Here is a 24633-nt window from a genome sequence, read left to right on the forward strand (position 1 = left end):
CCAATTCTGTGAATTATGTTTTAGAAAATTGTGTTAAAACAATGGAAAATACTTTATGACGTATAACAAGTATGATTTTGAACTTCGCTACCCACGTTTTAATAAAACTAACATGATAAGAAAGAAAAGAGTTCGTGGTAGGTATTATCTTTATTTAAAGATTCATATTAATCGGTTCAGTCTGTCGGTAGTGATGCAAAAAATAAAACGACATTTTTAGTTAATGTTTCAGAGTTTTATAACTTAGGCTAAAGAAGACGGATGGTTAATGAAAGTGAATGGTTATGAAATTATTTTCCCAGAACTACTACGTGCACCGAAGGCACAAGTACTAACTACTAGACTAGTCACGATGCAATCACAAACAAGATTACATCTAGTTTTTATTAATATTTTTATAGATTATGAATTGCTTCTAGGATGGCAAGGATTTTCCTGGTAAATGTGGGTAAGGATACAATGTTGTGAAACATTAGAAACAACACGATACAAACACTTGGCAGCGTTGAAGTGATGATTGTATATATAATGAAAATGTGTATTTATATTCAAAATTTCATCTATACTAGAGTCATCAAAGGAGCGTTTTAGTTATTAATATTAATTCGTATTCCTCAGAATATTTAAAGTATTTTGTTTGTGTAATTATAATTATGAACATAATGTTTGCTATTTTAGAGTTTAACAGCAGGACAATACGATTTATAAACTTGTCAATACTGACAATTATCTTGTAAAATTAAAATTTCTAGGTTCAGTTTCCAACATAATATGGAAGTCTATTATAAACATTATACTTTCTTCATTTTATAAGAGAAAACAAATATCTTTTCCTGACACATTGAGCGAACTAAATACTTTTCGATGTCTTTGTACATGATCCCCAGACACATTGCTAATAGTGGAAGAATTGATCTGGTGTTTTGATTTCCTTATACACTCAGCGATTTGATGTTTCTTTTCCTTCGTTGTCGTCTGCAGCTTAACCGTCTTTTTATCTTTCCATTCTATTTTGTTTCCCCTACTTCTGCATACAGTTCTTTCCCTAAGCATTCTGAAATTTATTGTTTGATTTAATTTTTGTGATAAAAGTTGGCTAAGGATTTTTTAAAAGATAAAATTGGAGGAGATATATAAGTAATCTTGATATTCGTGTACGCTCGTATACTATTCTTCACCTCGCCTTTGCTTTCAGAAACGTTTTCTTAAACTCGTTATATCTTTTCATTATGTCCAATTTCCATTGTTTATTTTAGAGAATTGGTTTTTTCATTGAATTATTAGTATTACATTGATTTATTTCACAGACAACAGAATTTGGGATTTTTGTAGATAGATAGATATATAGATATAGCTATAGATATATAATATGTGGTACATGAAAATTTAGTTTTCATGTATACAAAATTATACATTCCATAAAAAACGTGAGCCTTGACTGTCAACAAAACAATAAAAAGTAGACAGTCGTTAATGTCAAACGACAATGTTGACTAACCTCTCTAAAATTTATCGCTTAGCAAGAAATGAAATCATATCATAATATAAATACCATTTGGATGGTGGAGGTGATATAAACTGACTTTTACATCATCCTTATTAGGAGTAAATAATTTACAATTTTTGTGAATTATATACTTATAATTGGAATATTCCTAATTCATTATGGTATTTATTGCTATTATTCAGCAGTGGAGGATTTCATATTTCCTTCCTTCCATCGTGCATCATTTGGTTGCCTTCATTGAGTAACATCACGTTATAGTTAGGAGAGAAGGTTTGCCTTCGATCTGCAATGTTGTTCAAGGTGGAACCGTTACGAGTACCATGTAGTCTTCTAAATTTCGTGACTACTGTACAAGCATCAATGTTGGTCCTTTACCTTTCTTCATAACAGAATCAAATATGTTTTGTTGATTGTGTTTCAAGTATAAATGAGGTCTTGCCACTCTAGCGAAAGCCGTGAGTAATATGACGATCAACAGAGCTCTTGTGAGTTAAACTGAACTTCATATTTTTTTCTTTAAACCACATTCAATTAATAAGATTGTGAAGATAAAGGCTTAATTGGTTTATCAGCTCTTAGTTTTGTAGAAGAAAGAAAATTCTACAATTTATTAGCGTTCAACAAATAACAAATGTAAAAAATGAGCCATATAACAGGCGAAAGGTCTTATCGATCGATACATGCTGACATGGTTGAGGATAAATTATTGCTAGTTGTCGAGAAAATTGAGTAAAAATGAATTTTAATTGTGCTAAAAGAGTATGTCGTTGTTGCCAATCAAAGTTAATAGTTTGCATTCCACAAGAACAGATTCAATTTATTTATTTACTGCACACATTAAAAAAATACATTGTTAAGTATCGGGTATCTATTTTTCTTCTAAGTCTGCCACATATTCCTATCAGTAATAACTAGAGAGCGGATTTTAAGATGCAGCACCTTTTCTAAAAATATAGTTGTTATAACAACCAAAGTTCAAAATATGTATTTTCGGACATAAAACGAACTGAAATTAATGCACTTTCTTGCACGTTTTTAGTGAATGTTACACCTTTTTTTGCTAGATTCATAAAATTTCCCTTTTTTAACTTGTTTTAGTCTTCATCAGCTTTAATGTTCCTTTTTTCTCTCTCTTTGTTTTGAAAAATGGACAGAACAATATGTTTTATTTTCCATCTAGTTTACACATAACATTCCATAAATTTATAAGCAGTCTTCACGGATTTGCAAGGTATAAATTTGAACTGAATTTGTGAAACAATCTGGACATAGAAATCTTTGGAACGTCAACTGAACTTCCTGTCCATGTGCTTACAAGATATACACAACTAGTTTCCGTCAATGTCGAGAGAAGTTCCTGCACATACAAGGATCTCCTTAGCTCCAAGCGACAGAAACTAACATTCGAAAACATAGAAATGTTGTGCATAATCAATTATAACCAGTTTCTGAAAACCCAGTAGGATGTAATGGTTTTTCAAACCACAATATTGCTAAATTAAAGTTTTCTTTTTTAAAATACCGAGTTGGTTTTAACCACAATTTTATTACAAGAATGTTGGATGTTGTGCAAGTTTTTGGGATTAAATAAAACAATTTTTTAATTTATTTCCAATGTTTAAAGCCAAGATTTTAACAAAATTTGCTGGTGTACTGAAGAATGTTCATGTAACTGTATACTATAGCACTTAAAAAAGATATCCTATTAGCACCTTTTTGCACCTTTTTTAATGATTTTTCAACCCCTTTTATTCCCTCTTTCCTACCTCATTTTTGCATCTTAAAATCCGGTCCCTAGTAATAACACATATACTGCTTATAGTGGTTAACATGCTACTTATTTTATTTGTAATCATATACACATGAAAATCCATTTTTTTTTTCTATCTCTACATTGTTTAAAAAAAAAATTATTCTTTTAGCAACGCAGATTGTATTTTCTAATGCAAAACTGAACTCCACTGCGAATCTTGGATGTATAACCTTACACAAAAAGAAGAAACGAAAAAAAACCGGAGCAACAAACTCCAATTTGTCCTCGGAAACTGATGTCACTAGTAATAAAAGACCAACTCAACTATGATACAATCACAATGGCTCATATATGAAAAGCTCAAGGCCTGCCTTCATGTTCTTGCTCAATCTCAAGTTAGAGATGGATAAGATTCTTTTCATTTTTCCATTCAATGTAATTCATAGTTTGTTTTTTAGGAGCTGTTGAGCTCTTATATCCTGAAGATTATCCCGTAAGTTGTTATCAAATATCATTTCTTGAAAATGAAAGTTGAAACAAAAAGAGCAACAAATACCAAGAACACTCCCTGGTTTGTTAGATTTCATTTTCTGTTTTATATTCTCTATCTGTTTCTATAGATACCGGCAGTAGGCTTCAGATTCGATTTACAAGAAGCATATCCTTTCCAGGAAATTGTATTTCCTTTTTGTACTAAACGGGGAAATAAAACACATACTATCGTATGAATAAGTGAGTGTAACAGAAGATCCTGATCATCCTTGTTATGTAAAATAATGTTGGATGCTCACTTATCGATAGAAACACAAATGATGGTTCCCAGAAACAAAGTTCTCAGGAAAATATTTAAACAGAACGCTGAATAGACAAACATATGAGTTTGAGCAAGTTCAGCAATGCGGAGCTCTATAACACGAATTACTTTATTATATCTTCAATGATCTAATTACTTTTCAACAAATGTAGTACAAATAAATCGTTCAAAGTTTTGGGAATAGGAGTAATATAGACTTGTGGTAATTGAGACACAAAGAGTGTGATGAAGATAAAGTAACTTTAATTGGATATATACATGGTGTTTCAAAACAACACCTACAACGTTTGGGAGGTGATTCCTGACATCAAGATAAGGCAAAAAGTATAGACAAACCTTTAGGAGTCAGAGCTTCCCGAAAACATGAAAAAATGAACTTTAAGAGTCCATAGCTCCAAAATTATGGGACTTACCGTAGTCGGATCAAGACTTTACTTAGAAACTAGTATGTGCCCTATCCAAATATCTATGTTTCAGAATTCTGAGATATTTCCGCAAAAAATTCATAGAGCTGAGTACTTTAAATGATATCCCTGCAACCAAACTCCCTTTCTAAAAATTGTTGCGTGAGTACCTTAGGATTCTGAAACATCTATTTTTGGATAGGGTCCATATTACTTGATAATGAACCTTTGACCGACTACGATAGTTCCCACAAATTCGGAGATTGACCTTTTTAAGTTCTTTTTTCATGTTTTCGGGAGCCTATAACTCCAATAGGAGGCATTTGTGCACCCTGGGTTGGTCTATACTTTTTGTCTTATCTTGATGTTAGGAATCACCTCCCAAACGTTGTCGGTGTTGTTTTGAAACATACTGAGTATATATTCGGTTAATTATCAGTTCGTGCTTCTTCTAACAGTGACATATACACTCATAGCATATATATTTGTGTGTGTGTATTGTTATTTTGTTCAAAAATGTTGGGTTGATTGGATTGGAGTATATATACAAGTATGTATTAAGAAGATGTATCTATGGGTGTTCTATTTTAATATATAGGAATCGTAATAGAAATATAATATTAAGATATCTACTTCGAAATATTTTAAGCATAGCGTGGTGGTTTAGTACTAGAACACTCATCTCTTGTAGGAATATGTAGGCTCTATCTCAGACCATATGAGTTTGTAGTGGGCAAAGTCGTGCCAAGATATTCTCAATGTTCTCCAGTTTCCACTCACATTCTCAGGTTATCAATACTTTCATGAATAAATCACATTTATTAATCATTAGACTCTCTTAACCTATAGGGTATAGGTACAGAAATTATATAGTAAAACAATAAAGTACCTGAAGATATATTCTCAGCAGTCTTAAAAACAATTTCATTTTATTTTTTAAGAATATTTTAAATGTGTAAAGATCGATTCGTTTGTTCACATACAAACGATCACAAACAAATATAACACACACACACACACACTCATATATATATATATATATATATATATATATATATATATATATACATGGAACACTCAGAATTCAGAATCAATTATCGATTCACAGGTCTGAGGTCGATTGCTAACGCTCTACGAGCATTGTCTAGCATTTTTTGTTCATTTAGGGAGGATTGTACTGTTACAGACAATCGACATCCCCTTGCAGTCCGTATTGCTGACTCAAGTGGGAGCCCGTGGCCATCATCATATTCGTTTTCTCATCTCTTTTGTGGAGGGCCAGTGCTTGCACTGACCGACATCTCCGCGAGGACGTATTGTTGCCTCAAGTGAGAGCCCAGTGGGCTTCCTCTCGATCGAGGACGCTTTAGAACCTCATTTCATTGTCACTTTCATCCTATTCGCCGCAATCTTTTGCGCCCATCTGGATGGCGTCAGGTGGCCATCCGGGACTACCACAGCAACCTCCTGGGCCGTCTCTGAATCCCACGTTAGTGGGCCAGGGGACTGACCGAAGCCATACATCTGCTTCTCAAAGCAAAAATACTGGTAGATCCCGATCACGCACACCGGATAAACATAACACTTCCTCAACTCAGCCACCGTCTAAGCGTCATCACACCGTGAGTGAATCAGAACAGTCTGTCTCGTCCATGAACCTTGACGACGGTAATGATTTTCCATCTCTGCAAGATTCCTCCAAACCTCGTCTCCATTCATTCTTACTAACTAATTTTGATGCCAAATTTGAAAACACCAAGCTGGCTTTCCAACAGCTCATCAAATACCTACCCCGCGCTTCAGTCGCTCAAATTGTTCGTACACGAAACGGGATAATCTTCAAATCGTATGAGTCAACATTCTTAACCACTGTACGTAACAAATGCAGCTTTGAAATTTTTGGCAAGAATGCTCAAATGAAGCGACTCGACTCCAAGGAATTTAAACAGACGTCACCACCACGAAAACCACCGGCTCTGTCAGTTGTTATTAGGGGGGTTGATCTCTCCCTCACAGACGACGAGATTCAGGAAGAACTCACTCTCGAGGGTCACTCCATACTTAAGTGTATCCGCATTAAAAGCGATCATGGAGCCACGTACATGGTACGAGTTTTAACTAATTCACAAACCACCATTGATGACCTGTTAACTTATGGCGCTCTTATCTATAAAAAGAAGCATAGAGTCGAGCCGTCCAAATCACCGCCACCTTTACCACTGAGATGTGAACGCTGTCAGGCGTACAATTCTCATCCGACTTCGAAATGCACACAACCTAGCAAATGTGGATACCGTAGTGGTGCCCACGACACCAAGGCTTGCACTAACTTAGCTAAGCCCCCTCAATGTTCTACATGTCCGGAGCAGCACCCGACTTATAGTTATCGCTGCAAAGCGCAGCCTACAGCTGAGCCTCTAAATCCGGAGCAAACTGTGCCGTTAAGACCTGTTTTACCACCAACTCAGCAAGCTCTACCACCACCAACTGCCGACGAAGCTATTACTATCCAACAACTACTTTCATTTTTCACAATCGCTATGCAAAATATCCATCCTTTTCTTCGCCAACACATTCTCGGCGTGGTCAACCACTCTGCTCGCCTCATCTTTAAGTGTTCCTTTCAAGCCACATATTCTAGCCCACACGTTTATTTTCATGTTACCCCACTTGAAGAACATGCATCACCCGAAACTTCCAACCCTTCTGCTGCATCGTAATTATGAATATTTCTCTATTATTTGTTAATATCCGGTCACTAGCCTCTCACTATACCCTTTTTGAGCAGCTTCTCTTAGAAGAAACCATCCAAGCCTTTCTCATCAACGAAACTCATCTTACCCCATCCATGTCGTTCAAAGTACCTCGATATACATTTCTTCGTTGCGACTCTACGATAGCAGCACGCCGAGCAAACGGGGGTGTGGCCATCGGCTTCTATCCTTCAATCAGTCATCGCCAGTATCATCCATCCTTGCCTAATCTGCCAGAGTATCTCATTATTACTCTGTACTTTCGCTCTCTTTACCTTACCATAGCCACCATCTATGTACGCCCTGGACATCCAATCCCCTATTCATTCTTTCAATATATATCCAATACCTTTAAATACTATATCATCATGGCCGACATCAACATTCATAGCCGTCCGGATAATCAAAAACAACGTTTCTTTGATTATATCACTACTCATACCACAGGCAATATTTTTCATATCCCCAAGCCCACTCGACCTATCACTGAAACCACACCAGACGTAGTAATTTCCTCTATCAACCTTTCACAACGGTGCACTCTTGAGGCACTAGATTCCATTGGTAGTGATCATCTTCCCATCAAGCTCCACATAGATCAACCACAGGCTCCTACTCCTCGAGAATTACCAGAACCTCGTCGTATTCCACGCTTCGACCAAGCAAACTGGGAAGATTATCGTTCAACCATTACCGCCGACTTACCCCATATTGAGCCGCCTACAACAGAAGAGGATCTATATAATCGTATCTCCGACATCACCAGCTCTATCCGTCATGCTTCTGACCTCCACATACCAACCACTGCACTAACCAGGTATCAACCTCGCTTACCACCAAGCTACTTACCTCTAATACACCGTTCCCGTGAATTCTTCCGTGAGTTTCAGCGCACTGGGAACTTAGAAGCTCTTCGACATCATCGCAAGCTCCAGCGCACAGTCCGAAATTATGTCAAAGCATATAAACTCCGTAACTGGGTAAAGACTTGCAACACCTTAGCAGAAACTTCCCACCCAACTAAGTACTGGAAGCGTTTTAATATGCTAACGGGCAAGCTTACCCGGACGCCTTATCCATTGCTAATTAACGACTGTCCGCTACATAGTGACGAAGAAAAAGCCAACGCTTTTGCCGACCACCTACAAACTACATTCACACCAATTTCACCAGACTTTCCCCGGAGGCATCCTACTGACATCTTAAACTTATCAGCACCATATCTACAACCAAGTGAAACGCATATCCTCCCCGGTAATAATCCTCTTACCGCTCATATCTCTACTGCTGACATCTCATCTGTTGTAACTCGCAAAAAGAATACAGCTCCTGGTCTGGATCGGATAACGTACCGGCTCATCAAAGAAGCACCTAACTGTCTTCTCCTCCTTCTTTCTTATATATATACGTTCATTCTCCGTACCGGCTACTTTCCCCCAGACTGGAAAACCTCATCTACTTCATGTTTCTAAAGCCTAACAAACCTCCAGCTTCTGTTGCATCCTACCGACCGATTCAACTAACCTCCGTATTTAGTAAAATCCTAGAACGCATCATTGTCATCAGACTTCATCTTCATCTCACTACCCATAATCTGTTACCTGTGCATCAGGCTGGTTTCCGTCCTAATTTTGGCTTCAACGACCAATTACTCAGACTCATAAATCTCATTACGAATCATTATAATACTGCACGTCCGTCTTGCCTCATTCTTTTCGATCTCGAAAAAGCTTTTGATAAAGTCTGGCACTTAGCTCTCATGTTTAAACTTCACCGCTTCCGGCTTCCACTCTCTTATATCCGCTTCATCTTTCATTTTCTTTCTAACCGCCTCTCTTACGTAACCATCAATAGCTCTCTATCTCATCCTATTTTTATTCACTCTGGTGTACCTCAAGGCTCCGCTCTTTCACCCCTTCTATACCTTTTGTTTGTAGCTGACATGCCGGCACTTCCTCTCAATGTGCACACTTTTCAATATGCCGATGACACTGCTTTTCTCTGCACAGCCCGGACCATTCAACAGATTAATTCTTCTCTCAGCATAGCGATTGACTCCTTCCTTCGATGGTGCAATACGTGGCGACTTCACATCAACTCCACTAAGACGCAGGCAATTGTCTTTATTCCACCTCGCAAGCGCTCTCGAATACAAAAAAATCCGAACCTTCTTAACATCAGAGTCGATGGCACACGAATTCAAACCGCCAAACAGGTTACTTACCTAGGTCTCACTATAGATCATCACCTAACTTGGCGGCCATATTTGAAAGAAATCATTCACAAGGCCTACAATCGACTAAATCTACTTAAACGTCTTATTGGCACCACCTGGGGATTACAGCCTAATACAGTCCTGAATACCTACAAGGTATTTTTACGTCCCATCTTGACGTACGGCCACCCTGCCTGGGTTAGTGCTTTGCCTTTTTTCTATGCCAAATTGAAAGTACTCGAACGCCATGCTTTCCGTTTAGCTTATCGAATCAAGCTCCCGAGTCCATACCATACTTCATCACATAGAAAAGTTAAGACTCAAATTCATTACCACCCGATTTCAGCAAAGACATCCTTTACTTCTGGACACCATGGACATCGACCGCCACTACGATCTGGGATATAATTTAGTCACTTGCCCTCTATCTTTGCTCTTCTCCCTTTATCTGAAAACAATTCCACCTGACCACCCCGATCATTTTGTCACTTCTGCCTACGCTTCCGACCATCTTCCCCATCACGTCTCGCCCACATATGTTGCACTGTGAACTCATCATACTAACAGGGCTTCACTCGTCTTCATCACTGTCCAGAGTAGCCCCTGGACAAGAAGATAACCAGCTTTCGTGTTTTTAACAACTTGTTTGTGTTTGTCCTGTCAAGTGCACCTCATCATCATCTTTCCCAGCCCTAATGATTATGATCACAAGATCATAATGACCAAGTGGATACCATACTTGTATAATATAATGAAATAAAGATGAAATATAATAAAGTGGTATATATAAAATGATGCTCCAGTCTTCCTACATATCCCTTAGACCCGCTCCAATATCCTCACTGCCCCAATAATTTCACCCCTCAACCCGGATAGAGGGCGTAACCCTCGCAAGGGAGCTAGCCTTCGGCTAGCAATTAAAAAAAATAAATAAAAAAATAAAAAATAATATATATATAAAATAAAAAATATATAATATATATATAAAAAAATATAAAATAAAAAAATAATATATAATCGACAAGGTAAAAGATAGAAATAGCTTTCCGTTATTTGAATTGCAATTACTGTTAGGGTAATATGAGTTATTAATATCCAACATAATACCTATTCCTACTACCTTTATATTTCATCATCTTCCTAACCCATTCTCATATGTTTATGTTGGTCCATATATGTTACCTCATTGCTCTGACCTATGTAGTTAATGTGTCCAAACAAAACAAACTGTATTTAATAACAGAAGACCTATATCATTTGTGTCAGTAATGACTGACTGTCGTTTCTGCTATGATCAATAAATACAGAAAAATATTATTTTTCATCACTTGGCATAAATATAATTATTTGAGTCATGCATTTAGGTAAACAGAATTTTGCTAAGAATTTTTGTTTTTCATTGTGATTCAAAGTTTTCGATTCACTTTGTGTTTAGAGGCTAATGCACACCAGAAAAAATGACTCTAAATTGATTGGTTGGATGAAATGGCCTACCTCTTTTCATCCAAGAGTTTTAGAAGTACAGAACTAAAAGCTGTTGAAATAATGGATGTATTTGTAGGAAGATATTTCGGAAATAACAAAGTCAAAGATTTAATTAGAGCGGAGGGGAAATTTTAAAAAGAGAAGAAAAATAAATAAGGGTGTTTCAAAACAACACCAACAACATTTGGGAAGTGATTCCTGACATCGAGGTAAGACAAAAAGTATAGACCAACTTGGGTGCACAAATGCTTCCTTTTGGAGTTATAAGCTACCGAAAACATGAAAAAAAATGAAATTTAAAGGTCCATAGCTTCAAAACTAAGAGATCTACAAAAATTTTTAAAAAGGGAGTTTGACTACGGGCATATAATTTGATATACTTGCCAACTACCTCTATAAAAATTGTTGTGGAAGTACCGCAGGCTTATAAAATATGGATTTTTGGATAATGCACATACTAGCTCCTATGTGAAGTCTTGACCCGACTACGGCAACTCCCATAGCTTTGGAACTATGGATCTTTAGAGTTCATTTTTTCGCGTTTTTGGCAGCCTATAACTCCGAAAGTAAACGTTTGTGTATCCAGGTTGATCTATACTTGATGTATTATCTTGGTGTCAGGAATCACATCCCAAATGTTGTCGGTGTTGCTTTGAAATACCCTGCATATTATACCAGTGTATTTAAGGCCGTGTTGTCTCATCTGGATCAAATAATTATAGTTTATCCTCCAACAGGACAGTGACCCACACAAAACTGTAAACTGTGTAAGATTTATCTAAGGAGACAAGAGGCACCAAGAGACAAGAGTGTCACTACAATCGCCTGGCATATCTCTTTCTAAACCACTTGAGAGTCAACTAGGCAGAAAGGTAAAAATGAAGATATATAATAGTGTTTTTTATTAATGACAATGCCTATAGGAGGATTGTATGAGATAGAAACAAGACAGAACTTATTCATCGAATGCCGCACATTTGTGATTATATCAATAAGGCAACACGAAGGAATATATATATTCAGGAATAGAAATTGTAGTGTAAAGATTTTTCTCACAGTCAATGAAGTTTATTCAATATTTTGGAGGGGGTGGACAGAATATTATTTATTTAAAATTAGTTATAAAATAATATCCTAAAACGAATAATAAATCATTTATTCAAGATGGAGTTTAAGTCCTTAATATAAAAATGTCGATACACCAGCCAGAAATAATTGTTTTCTTTATATATACATATATAAATATAGATGGACTTTGTGGTGTACAAACACCTTGTGCGTGGGTTTTCGCGGTGTTCTTCCGTTTCCTCCCACTTTCTTCATTCCACCATTTCATTCATTTCGACAAAAATATTTTGTAACATAATTTATCTCAAAAATCGACAAAAATATTTTGTAACATAATTTATCTCAAAAAACCTACGCATTTTGAAATGTAATTGAAAGAAAAGAACACGTTAACAGTAGTAAAACTTACGATAGTACATTGGATATTTCATATGTACAGAAACATACAAAATTATACTGTCTTTTTTGATTGAAACTATTCTGTCAGCTCTTTTTCTACAGACTTCGATTGTAACAAAGGATTGAAATTACCAGGATTCAATCCCGTCCACACCAAATTCAGAAATAATAACTACTTATCAATCATCGAGTCTCTTCAACTCTATAAATAACATCAATCAGAGAAAACTATGGTGGGGCAAGAAGGAAGCAAAATGTGTTACTAACTTTTACCTTGTAAGTTTTAAGCTTCAAACTGTCTGTTTGAAGTTAAAAAACGCTCACAGTGTTTTCTAAAATAATCTCGTGTGTACTGAGGAACAAAGTTATAAATAAGCAGTATTGGCTCTTGAGCAGGCGCGCATCCAGAAAGTTTTGTTAGGAGGCATCCAAACATGCGGAGGAGTCCAATACAGAGCGTTCAAAACGTCTCTATACACCTGAATTGTCACATATTCAAAGCAACGAGAAAATTATTTTACTCAAAATTTATTATATTTTATGGCATATAAGCACTATGTACAGGGCGTAGCATATACACACACATTTTAACACACATTTTCACAGCAAATGTTGGAAATGTCCCCCATGAGCCTCCAAACATGCTTGCACACGATTCCGGTGTATAGAGACTTTTTGAACGCTCTGTATAAGCTATGTCGTATTGGACACATATTATTCTGCACCCGAAAAAACGATAAGTGTAAAATACTTCCATCTATAGTTTCAGAAAAAAATAATAAAACTAAATTGTTTTTTATGAGAGAAAGAGTACATATGAAGTGTAATATTAAATGCTCAAGCTACATCAATCATCAATCATTGTTAAAGAAGTATAATTTTGTTCAGAAAGTGTACAAATATATGTTGATTTTGAACGTTTTGGGGGCTCCGACCCCAGTGAACCTTCTCTCCCCCTTCTCGGTGACATCTCTCAATTAGGATAAAAGCTAAGTTTTCTTCTCTTAGCTTCTGTAGCGATAAAAGCTTACGTTTTATCGATATGACATCACTCAAGAGTCAGCAGAGCAAATTAGAGGGGCATAATGTTGGGCTCCTATGAGAAGGAAGAATTGTGCCTTTGCCTATCTAGGCGTCTTCTCTGACTACATTTTCAGTTTACTCTATATACCAGGTAAATACTTTTGTGCTGTACTGTCCACTTTTGCTGGTCAGGGATATGTGAACCACGATTTCCTTCTTTTTTAAATACATATACACATTTACTTTACACATACAAGAATCTACTATTCCTGTATTAGTATTGTTAGCTCTCCACACATTCAACATAAACAAGGAAAAGCAGTGCCTATTTTTTTAAAAGTACCAAAATAGTCTTATATTTTTTTCCCTCCTCCTCCTCCTCCTGCTTTCATCGTGTGTTTACATTGGACGCTAGAACTTCCAGTTTCTGTGAGTAAACTCGATTATGATTTTGAAAACTTTTCCCAGAGAAAAGTTCCTAGCGAACACACTTGTTATAATAATATCTCTTGCGTACGAAGCAGCAGAGAGCGGTTCTCGCTCATTCACTCGGCCGTTCTCTTGAAAACGCTATCTTCCCTTCTATATACGCAGACATTCAATTCAATTATAAAACACGCCAGAAATGTGAAAGAAGACGACTTAGACAATCAAGCTCTCTGCCTCTGGTAAACCAAGCAAACTACACTTATAGAGAGTAAAACAATTGTAGAAAAAAATACCCCAATGCTGTATAAACTTTTTACAGTATTACCGACATTTTAACACAAATATATGTATGTAAAAATTATTTGGTGTCCTTAACTTGTAGAGATTTGTGTTCAAAATTTCATGAATACTAAATAATATACAAGAGTCTTCACTACAATTTCAGTCACTTTAGACTTCCAAGTGCATCTACAGTATGAAGTGAATCGGAACCACAGCAATTCGTTCAATACTCTTCCACTGGGAATCGAACTCGGAATCGAACGCGCACTAACAAGTGTACTACCGAGGAGGACAAAAGTAAGCTACCCATAAGTACAGAAACTCTTATATCAAGAATATCTCCGTACGTCTACCGTTAGTAGTTAGAAGTATTATTATTTATTTATTTATTTATTTATTTATTTATTTATTTATTATCTCAAATGCCCGTTCTTCGCACGGGGACAATAGGTTTATGAAAAACAATGGATATCGTTAATTTTGGACGTATTATTGTCCACTCTTTCTCACCCCCCATGCTGATGTGGGCTGAATTACTTAAGCGGCATTGGAAATGTGACTATTCATTATGAATGTTATAAAAAAAACTAAAAGAGCTGTTAAATTAAATACCATGCAAACACAAAATAATTATTGAGGAAGAACTGTGGTTTCGTTAAGAAGAAAGCTGGAACAAAATAATACTAAACTACAATGGTATGGAGAAATTTTGCTGGGAACAAATACAAGTTGGAAAGAATTAAGCCTATTATTATTATTATTATTATTATTATTATTATTATTATTATTATTATTATTATTATTATTATTATTATTATTATTATTATTATTATTATTATAGTTTGTATTTACATGCAAGGGCGCCGATCCTGGGGGCCGGGGGCCCGGACTCCCCAAAACTCATATGGCCCCCCTATTGAATATACAATATTTGGCATAATTTGAATGCAATTTGTCTTAAAATCCTTACATATATACCTTTTGCATCTGAATGGGCACCCCAAATTTACAGAGAAATCGACACCCCTGTTTACATGGTGTCTTCGGAAAAGAAGTACCGTTTTGAAACTAATACTAAAACAAATGTTTTCATGCCAAATTTAGTTCTACATGAAAGAGCTCACCTTAAACTATTTTTCGACATAGTTTCCACCAATTTTCAAACACTTGTCACAGTGGGTCAGGCACGTAGCCAAGGGAAGGGGGGTTCGGGAGGTCCGGACCTCCCCCCTTCGAGACCCGAAATGAAAAAAAATGTCATTAACGTTTCGTTTTACTCACTCTAATTGTCGAAATGAAAAGGAAGGATGAAACGAAATGAAATGAGAAAAAGAAAAATCGGCGTTAAAAATTAAAAAAAAAACTACAGAAAGCTTTTGGTTACTCTTTCTTACTTGCAATACATGGAGGCGAGGGGAGTGGGATATACTGGAAGAGTCAGGGAATTTGAAATTTCCGGAAGTTACGCAATTCTTAGAATTTCTGCTACTAGTCAGGAAGATTGCAAGCTTCTGAAAGCATAATGCCGGTTGTGTAACAGCGTGGACATTTTTTATCATAATTTTTCCTCATCGCATCCTTGCAGTATCAAACATGTTATTTCAAAAACAATTTTCTACTACTCCTTTAACCTATCATTTGGAACAGACAGAAGTTGAAGGAATAATAAAAACAAAAATTTATGTGAAAAGAAAGATCTGTTAACTTTTGATTCAACAGAGAAAGGAACGCAGATATTGTAAAATATTTTACAAGTCATTATTGAGTTTGTACACTCATGTCCAAAATTAATGTCGCAAGTCTATAAATATGTTGTTATAGAAGTAAAATTTGATAACGAATTCGCCCGGTATTTCTTAGAATGTTAGTATGTGTATAATCGGCAAAGATATGTAAGTGGCAAATTTGGACAAAAGAGCAGTAAATAAGAACAATAAAATAAAAATAAAACTTTCTTGTGCATTTAGCAACATTTCGTTTTACTCACTCTAATTTTCGTATTTATAATTCTTTTCCTATGAAATTTACCACAAATAGGGTCTATACAATTCCCGATTATACACATGGTATCAGTATTAAAAGTACCCTGCAAAATCATTATCAAATTATATTCTTACAAGAAGACAGTCATAGACATGCGATAATCATTTTGGATATGAGTGTACTTTTTATAATAGTGAATGTGTACTTTTTATAATCGTTGAGGTCGTAATGAAAGGAAAATTGTTATATTTGAAGGAACACAGGAAGAACGTAAATATTGTAAAATTATTTTCAATACGCTTTTTCTTAAAAAAAAAAAATACTCAAGATTTCTCCGTAGTTTGTTATTAAAATACTTACCAACAATACCTCCAAACCAATATATGTTGATAGTAAAGTAGTTAAGATTGATTGGGCCTTCAGTGTTTCATGTCACGTCTCACCCCCTCCCCCCGATACGGAATCATGGCTAAACGAACAAGTATATGTTCCAGTAAAATAGTTTAGAATGATCAAGCCCCTGGTGTGAAGACCACAGTATTTTATGTCACGGACACCCCCCCCCTTTACGAAATCCTGACTACGTGCCTGAGTGGGTGAACAACTTATCCAAACCTTCCTCAACGAAACATCCCGCCAGTGTCCAGCAAGTACACACCGTTTCGTTTGAATGTCACCGCAGCGCCAGTGTTGGTGCTCCGCGAATGCTCGCTAGTATCACTGGTTCATTGCCTCTCCACTGACATCACTATGGTTGAGTTTTCGCGAGTATACAGTGTTCTCTGATCGTTTCCAATGTTTAAAACTATTGCTGAACCAGCCGTCTGTGAGATTCGTTCTGTTATCCGATTTCTGAATGCAAGGAACGTTAAACCAGCTGAAATTCATGGTCAAATTGTAGAGACTAATGGTGAAATGCAATTAGTGAGGAAGCGATGCGAAAGTGGGTGACAAATATCCACGATAAAACAAGTGGGCGACCTTCTGTTATGACTGATGAGTTGGTAAGAAGAATGGATGAGAAAATTCGTAAAAATAGACGGTACAAAATGACAATACTTTCAGATGAGTTTCCTCAAGTTTCGAGAACTATTTTTCATGAGATTCTTACCAACTTCTTAGGTTATCGCAAACTGTATTCTTGCTGGGTTCCGAAAACGCTCACAAACGTCCACAAAACCAAACGACTTGGCAGTGCTTTGACATTCCTTACCTGTTACAGCGAAGAAGGAGAGGACTTTTAAAACCAAATCTTGACAGGTGACGAAACGTGGGCTCGCCATGTCACCCCAGAATCGAAATAACAATCAATGGAGTGGCAGCACATAGGATCTTCCACAAAGCAAAATTTCAAAACAACAATGTCGGCACAGGTTTTGGAGGAGGAAAGATGTTTTCTGGTTGACTTACCCAGGGGTGAAACCATCAATGCGGAACGATACTGTGAGACTGAGAAATGTTCGGAGTGCAATTCAAACAAAAGAAAGGAACGCTCACTGAAGGAGTTGTGTTGCTCTATGACAATATTCGCCTCCATACTGCTGGTGCAATCCAAACGCTAATCCGACAGTTTGGTTGGAAGCAGTTTGACCACTCACCATACAGCCCTCCCTTGGCGCCGTCTAACTACCATTTGTTCCTTCACCTGAATCGTGAGCTCGGCTGTAAGCGCTTTGAAAGTAACAAAATACGCTGCTAAAACAGGCTTGAACAAACCTGTTTTAGCACTTTTTTTCAAAACGGTACTTGCTTTTCGGACATTACTCATATTATTATTACTAGTTGAAATGTCCGCAATTCTCACGGAGAGAGTAGGTTTATGGAAGATATTTAGATCCCCTTTCCCTTAGAATAATTATTTGCTAAACCACACAAGCTAAATTCCAGAAAAGGAACGTAACTCTTTGACACGATATTGTCAATCCTAGCTCGCGTAGCCGGGGATCAGACCAGACACCCGTCGTACCACAGCGATCTACACTTTTTTTTATCAATTCGCCCCAACCGAGACATTGTTCTACTTAATCCAACACAACAGGAGCATGAACACAGACTTATTGAGGACAGTTAAAAATTCGCTCATGCTCTTCTGAGGGGCTCAAGTCCCATGCTGATTGCTTTGACGTCTGTTTCTATATCAATAACGTACGGTCAATAACGTATGATCAATAACCTACAATAATTATAATTGTTAGTAACTATGTAGTGTACTTAATTATTATTTCACTAACATATGTATTTGCTTATCACTGATGAGATTAACATTCTGCGGCTCATCTCTGCATAATTTATTTTGAATTCGGAAATGTTTCGTGATCTTTCTTCTTAACTTTTCTTTATATAGTCTCGCATGAAATTCGAACACTTTGTTTCGGCATCTTAATGAACCACACCATTTTCTCCTTTGATATCGTTCTATATGAAATAACTAATAAAAGGTTGAAACACGTTTTAAAATTATTTTAAATGAAAAGTCCAAATACCACAATTCATATCTCTAACCTCAGAGATTACGAAATATTGTCATCTTATTAGAGTAATTACAACCCGAAACCCCAATCTTTGTAAGTATTTTTTAAAGTCCTTTTTTACTTTACTTTATGCCACAAAGCCTACGTGCTGTCCAAATTTCAAGTTTTTAGCTCCATTTTATGATTAAAGTATATTACAGCTTAAAGACATGTTTTTTTTAGCACAGCTGACTTCCCCATTACATCATAATCATTCGTTCATTTATTCAATATAACGAATACAGCAACTACTATTTCAATATGAAGAATATGTTTACTCCTATAAAAATATAATCAACCTGACAACTCCTATTTCAATATAAAAATGTTTACTTTTATTCTATAAAGGTAACCATAAAGTTCTGTCGTTTTTTCATCCACCACCTTCGAACATCGATATGTCACCTAAGACGTACCTTGAAGATCAAAAATAGTCCCCACCAGCATCCACAAACTTTTGCCAACGTTCTGGAAGGCCATGGATTCCACCGCGGGAGAACTTGGTGGGTCGTGATGCGAAGAAGGTAGTAAGAACATTTTACACCACTAATATGGATTTGAACTGGTGTCCTCTAGGGTCATTGTTCAAGAAATAAAACATCAGTCCAAGGCGATAATCGGACGGAGCAATTTTTGGGAAGTATGGTGGATGCATTAGTATTTCCCATTCAAGTCGTAGAATGATGTTCCGGGTCATTATAGCCTCTTGAGCTTAGCGCTGTCCTGTAACAGGAGGACCCTTTGCTATGAAGAAGTGCTGGATCCAGAGTTTTGAATTTTTTCTTGAACACGGCTCAACTGCTGACAGTACACAGTTGCATTGATGTTCTGATCAGATAGTAGCAGTTCCAGGTGCACGATTCCGTGAGCAGTCCACCAAACACACAGGAGAACCTTCTTCTGGTGCAGTACTGGTTTCGGCTGTTTTGGAACCGGTTAATTGGATGCTAATCAATAATGACGGCTCCATTGAGCTTCGTACTGGACTCACTTATCTGTCCAGAAATGGCTCTTCCTTAGAAGAGAAAGCAAAGAAATACATATGTTTGCTCGCATTGCCTTCTGGCAGGGAGTCAAATCATGTGGGACATATCGACCCTACATGTAATGCTTCCCAAGTTGATGGAGGTGCTGCTGAGTGGTTTCTCCACTCACATTGAATTGTAGCCCCAGTTCCTCACATATCCGGCTACTGTTCACCTCAATTGGTGTCTGGAGATCTTCATTTTGTATATGTATTGGTCATCCGGCACGTGGTATGTCTTCGAGTGTTTCGTCACCGTTCTTAAACTTGTTAAACCACCACCACACTGTCCACATATTCAATACACCCTCACCAAAGGTCTGGCATACCTTCTGCCCCGCTACAATGACGTTGGATACCAGTTTGAATTCGTACAGCATATAGCATACACACCTTTATGACAGTCTGTGGAGGTCTCATGTTCACTCTATCCTTACGCAAGTTCACGATGTAACTGAACTGCCACAACCAGATAGTATGTTGGATATTCCCACACCAACAGCTTACCTTCGCCTTATCTCCATTCGCATTCAAGTCACGGTATGAGGGCCAATTGAATATAGACCCCCACAAAAAGCGACAAAACTTTCTTGGTTACCTTTATAGTATAAAGAATTTGGAAAACTCCTATTTAAATATAAAGAATATCTTAATTCCTATTTCAATATAAATAATATAACAATTTCTATTTCAATATAAGGAATATGTTAACTCCTTTTTAATGAGTCACGATGCCTAAATGGCAATCATGAGGCGCAATCTACTGGGGACTTGAAACCCTCTGAATTGTATGAACGTTTTTTCTAACTGTCGTCAATAAATGTGAGTTCAGTTCCCTGTAGTGTCGGATTAAGTAGAGCAATATCCCGGTTGGGAAGAATTTAAAAAGAAATTGTAGAGGTCTCTGATGCTGGGAATTCCTGCTCCGACTCCCGGCTACGCGAGTTGGTAGTGGACAATACCGTGTCCTGAGTTTTCTCGAGGCTTTCCTATTTTTTCCCACCGCCAATCATTGCCAATTACAATTATCCACTTTCATTAATTATCTTTAGTCAAAGGTTAATAAACGTGGGACCTATTGCTAGAAATTTTATTTCATTTCATTGTCCTATTTCAATATAAAAAGCATCTCAGCTCGTACTTCAATATGCCTACAAGCAAATAAAGAAAAAGAAATATTTCCTTGGACCAGGAAGAAGCTAAGTCTGTAATAATATGATTTTTCAAATGGTGAAACAAAATATTGATCTGGAAACTCTGACGAGGTGAGTTATCAATGTCAGTTGAAACATAAACGTCCAAGTTGCGTGGTCATAAACATAATGGTGAAAAATAACTGGGCTTATACATACATAGATAGATACATATGCAATACACGTGTTTGTCCTTCCCTATAAATCTGCCGGTAGACTAACCTTCCTTGGAATACAACTTTGTAACAAGCATACAAAATTATATCAATTTGGCTACTTCAATCCTTCCTCTTTTTATGCCAACTATACCACTATTGAAGAATGTCCTCTGAAGCAAGTCCAAAACATATAGCAGAAAACTCGGGGAGAAAAAAAAATCACAAAACTTCTTACAAAATCGATTTATTGATTAACGAAGAAATTCTGTCAAAAGAGATGGCTGCTTTTTTGAAGAATGATACTCTAAGAAGAAAAGGGTCTGAGGCTTGTAGTGAAACGTGAAGAGATTGTGAATAATAGTAAATCTTATTTTCATGTACTAAACAATTTAAAGGCATTTTTTATCTTAAAAGATTTTTTAAAAATCGTAATACAGAAATATTTTTTAATAATTGATAAAAATGAACAAAATCATCTCGAATATGAAAATATCAACCCAATTTCATGTGCAGAAAATAAATACAGTCTATTATTAGCTAATATACTGATAGAAGGCTGACATATGATATTATCGTAGCTAATTAACTATAATAATAAGATAATTCGCTACTCAAATTAACAATAATATTGTAGTAATTACAGTGATAGGAGTAACAACGTAGTACATAATTAACATAACAGGTAATGAAAACCATGGACAGAGTCAGCTGAATCAATCTTAGAATCCCCAAGCCTTTAATAATTTTATTTAATTACACTTTTGAAGAGATAATAACAGCGTTACTCAAATTTAGCATTGTAAAATACATAATAGTTAAATGCAACATGTCTAATAAAAGTGTACAATACAAAATTCAGTGTTAAGCTAGTATATAAGTGCAATATAAGATGTCAGATTGCAAAAACATTCATACAAAATAAAGTAGAGAGTTGTAAAAGAAATGTGTAATCATCCGGATGAGATTCGTCTAATATTAATAAAGTAAAAACTTAATTCAAATTAGATTCTTATTAAACGAAACTTTATCTTAAACTGTAAAATTTCTCGATCCCACAAATTTAGACATGAAAAACGTGTTAAATTCCCTTCATTATACGGAAACCACGTTACTCGGACACTAGAAGGTAAAATAATAAGATTTTTAACGGAAAATTTTAAGTTGCGGAATGCAGGATTAAGAATTTTTTTAAAGGCATTCTGTAAGAGAGCAAGGTGTATATACACTACGTTTTCTGCTAGAAAAATCCTCGTTCTTTTGTTACTTTACTTACGCATTAAGATACACAGTGATGTGCAAACCGAAACAGAGATCATGGATTTAGGTGGCTTAATTGAGAATTATATGGAAAGGAGGAAAAGAAGAAGAGGGATATGGTATTGAGTTGGAAGAAAGGTGTAAGTTATAGGTTTGTGCTTCTTATTTTGATTCTGTAGATGCGAGTGCAGACGCTTAGATAGTTGCTACTTCACAATTTGGATATGGGACTTGATACTGTTGTTGTAATAGGCAGAATGAATCCAGTCTTATATTTTTATATTTCTATTGCAATTTTCAAGCAACTTTTTAAACAAATTTTCCAAAAAGAAAGTTCAAAAGAATTTCTTCCCAAACAACTCTTCATTTAAGGAGTAAGGTTTTATAAAAGAGTTTGACAACAGATTGTACCTTTGCACACATTAGTTTTGATTTTCTTATTCCATGTCTTGGTATACTGTACGAGATGTAATTTACTATATATTGGCTTTATCAGTGACGAATACAGAAGCTCGTCATGGGGGAGGGAGTCAAGTTTTCAAATCCATATAATTTCTTCTGCATTTTGCATATTGAGTCACACACACGTGAAAAGGTTTTGTGCTTGCTATCTGAAAGATATGAGCTGTCAGATGTGTTGTTTCAGTCTGTAAAATATGTTGAAAATGTGTTTTTTAGCTGTTATCCCGACTTTCTTCGGCTCTAAAACGGTATGTCGAACTGTTAAGTTAGTTTTAAGGCGTTGCCTTAAATCTTGCAAACTTTCTCATGCCTTATATGAAGTATATGATTATGAAATAAAGTCTGAGTATGCTATTCACATGACATTGATTTGCCTATTCAGTTCTATAACGTATTCCAAAGAGATTTATGATTACCTTATAAAAGACGCTGCAATAGTCAGTCAACAGAAGTAAATTCAGGAAGCGAATTTAAATTGTTAAATTTGGCTTCCCGGTAATGAACATAATCTGATTCAAATACTCAAATATATTATTTTTACTGAAATTTCTAGCTGAACGTATGTACATTTTATAGGTATTTGCATCATTAACGAGATATTAAATACATGTTGCAAATAGATCCTTCCTCTTTGCTAAGAGTATTATATAAACCGAACACAGTATTTTGTGAAAACAGAAAGATGATTTTTCAAATCTTCCGAAAATAGCTGTTTTCAAGACAGACTGCGTTACAGTTTCGTTCCCAAACAATATTGAATGTTAATATATATATATATATATATATATATATATATATATATATATATATATATATATATATATATATAGTATATTCTATTTCTTATATAGCAGACACTATTTGAAAACCTCTTACATCTTCATTTAAATATATAAATGCACGACTGGGAAACATACTTTCAGTAGTTAGTAAGCAAGACGAGAATGGTAAGGTAAGAACCACGTAGTTCCTGCACACCAGGTCCAAGGTTCAATCCGTAGTGGAAACATAGCCTTGTAAAAAAAAAGTTAGTAGTAATTAATTCCGTAATTTAAATCGGTATTGTGTAAAACAATAAATAATATTCAGGTGAATAAATGAATGTTCCAGGGAAAATGTGAAATTGTGTGATTAAGTGTAGATACAGAAAAAAAATAAGGAGAAAGTTGCTTTTGTGGATACTCTAGGAGGATTACCATAGTTTTTGTGCACACTAGTTCAGCTGGTTTAGCTGTAAATGTATTGTTTTAATATCTGTATAACTATTGAACTAGGTATTCGGTTCGTCGAGTAGATTAGCGCAAACTCAGTATATTTCTTAGGTTGATGTTGAGTTTCACAACTAACCTCTTCTAATGTACGAAAAGGTACACTGAATAAAATCGCATTAATGCCAGTTGATTATGCTCAATATTGGAAAGAAGCCAACAAAAATGGCTTGACTAAATTTTTGATCTTGAGAATATTCTGCTTACAAAATTGTGTTTTCACTGTGTGTTTGAAAAAACTTGGTATGAAATTAGCAGTTGTTCTGTTACCAAGTAAAGAGAAAGCAGCACTCTTCCCTTGGCGTTATCTCCCTTACATCCTTGTTTGCACTCCCTTGGATAAATTTTCAATATGTATAGAATATTACAACAAGCAATAAACAAAGTTTTATATTTACTGTAATAATAAATAAATATGTTGTTGTTCCAAGTGTAAAGGCATTGTTTTGCTTTCCAAAAGTCATAAACATCAAAAAAGAACCATGGTAATGAAGTCGGTACAGTAGTTTATCTATACCTATATATATACATATACACACACACATATATATATATATATATATATATATATATATATATATATATATATATATATATATATATATATATATAATAAAATTTTAAAAGTGAGACTTACTTTAGATAC

The sequence above is a fragment of the Thermobia domestica genome, chromosome 9, assembly GCF_964235325.1.
Source record: "Thermobia domestica chromosome 9, izTheDome1.hap1.1, whole genome shotgun sequence".
Classification (NCBI taxonomy): Eukaryota; Metazoa; Arthropoda; class Insecta; order Zygentoma; family Lepismatidae; genus Thermobia; species Thermobia domestica.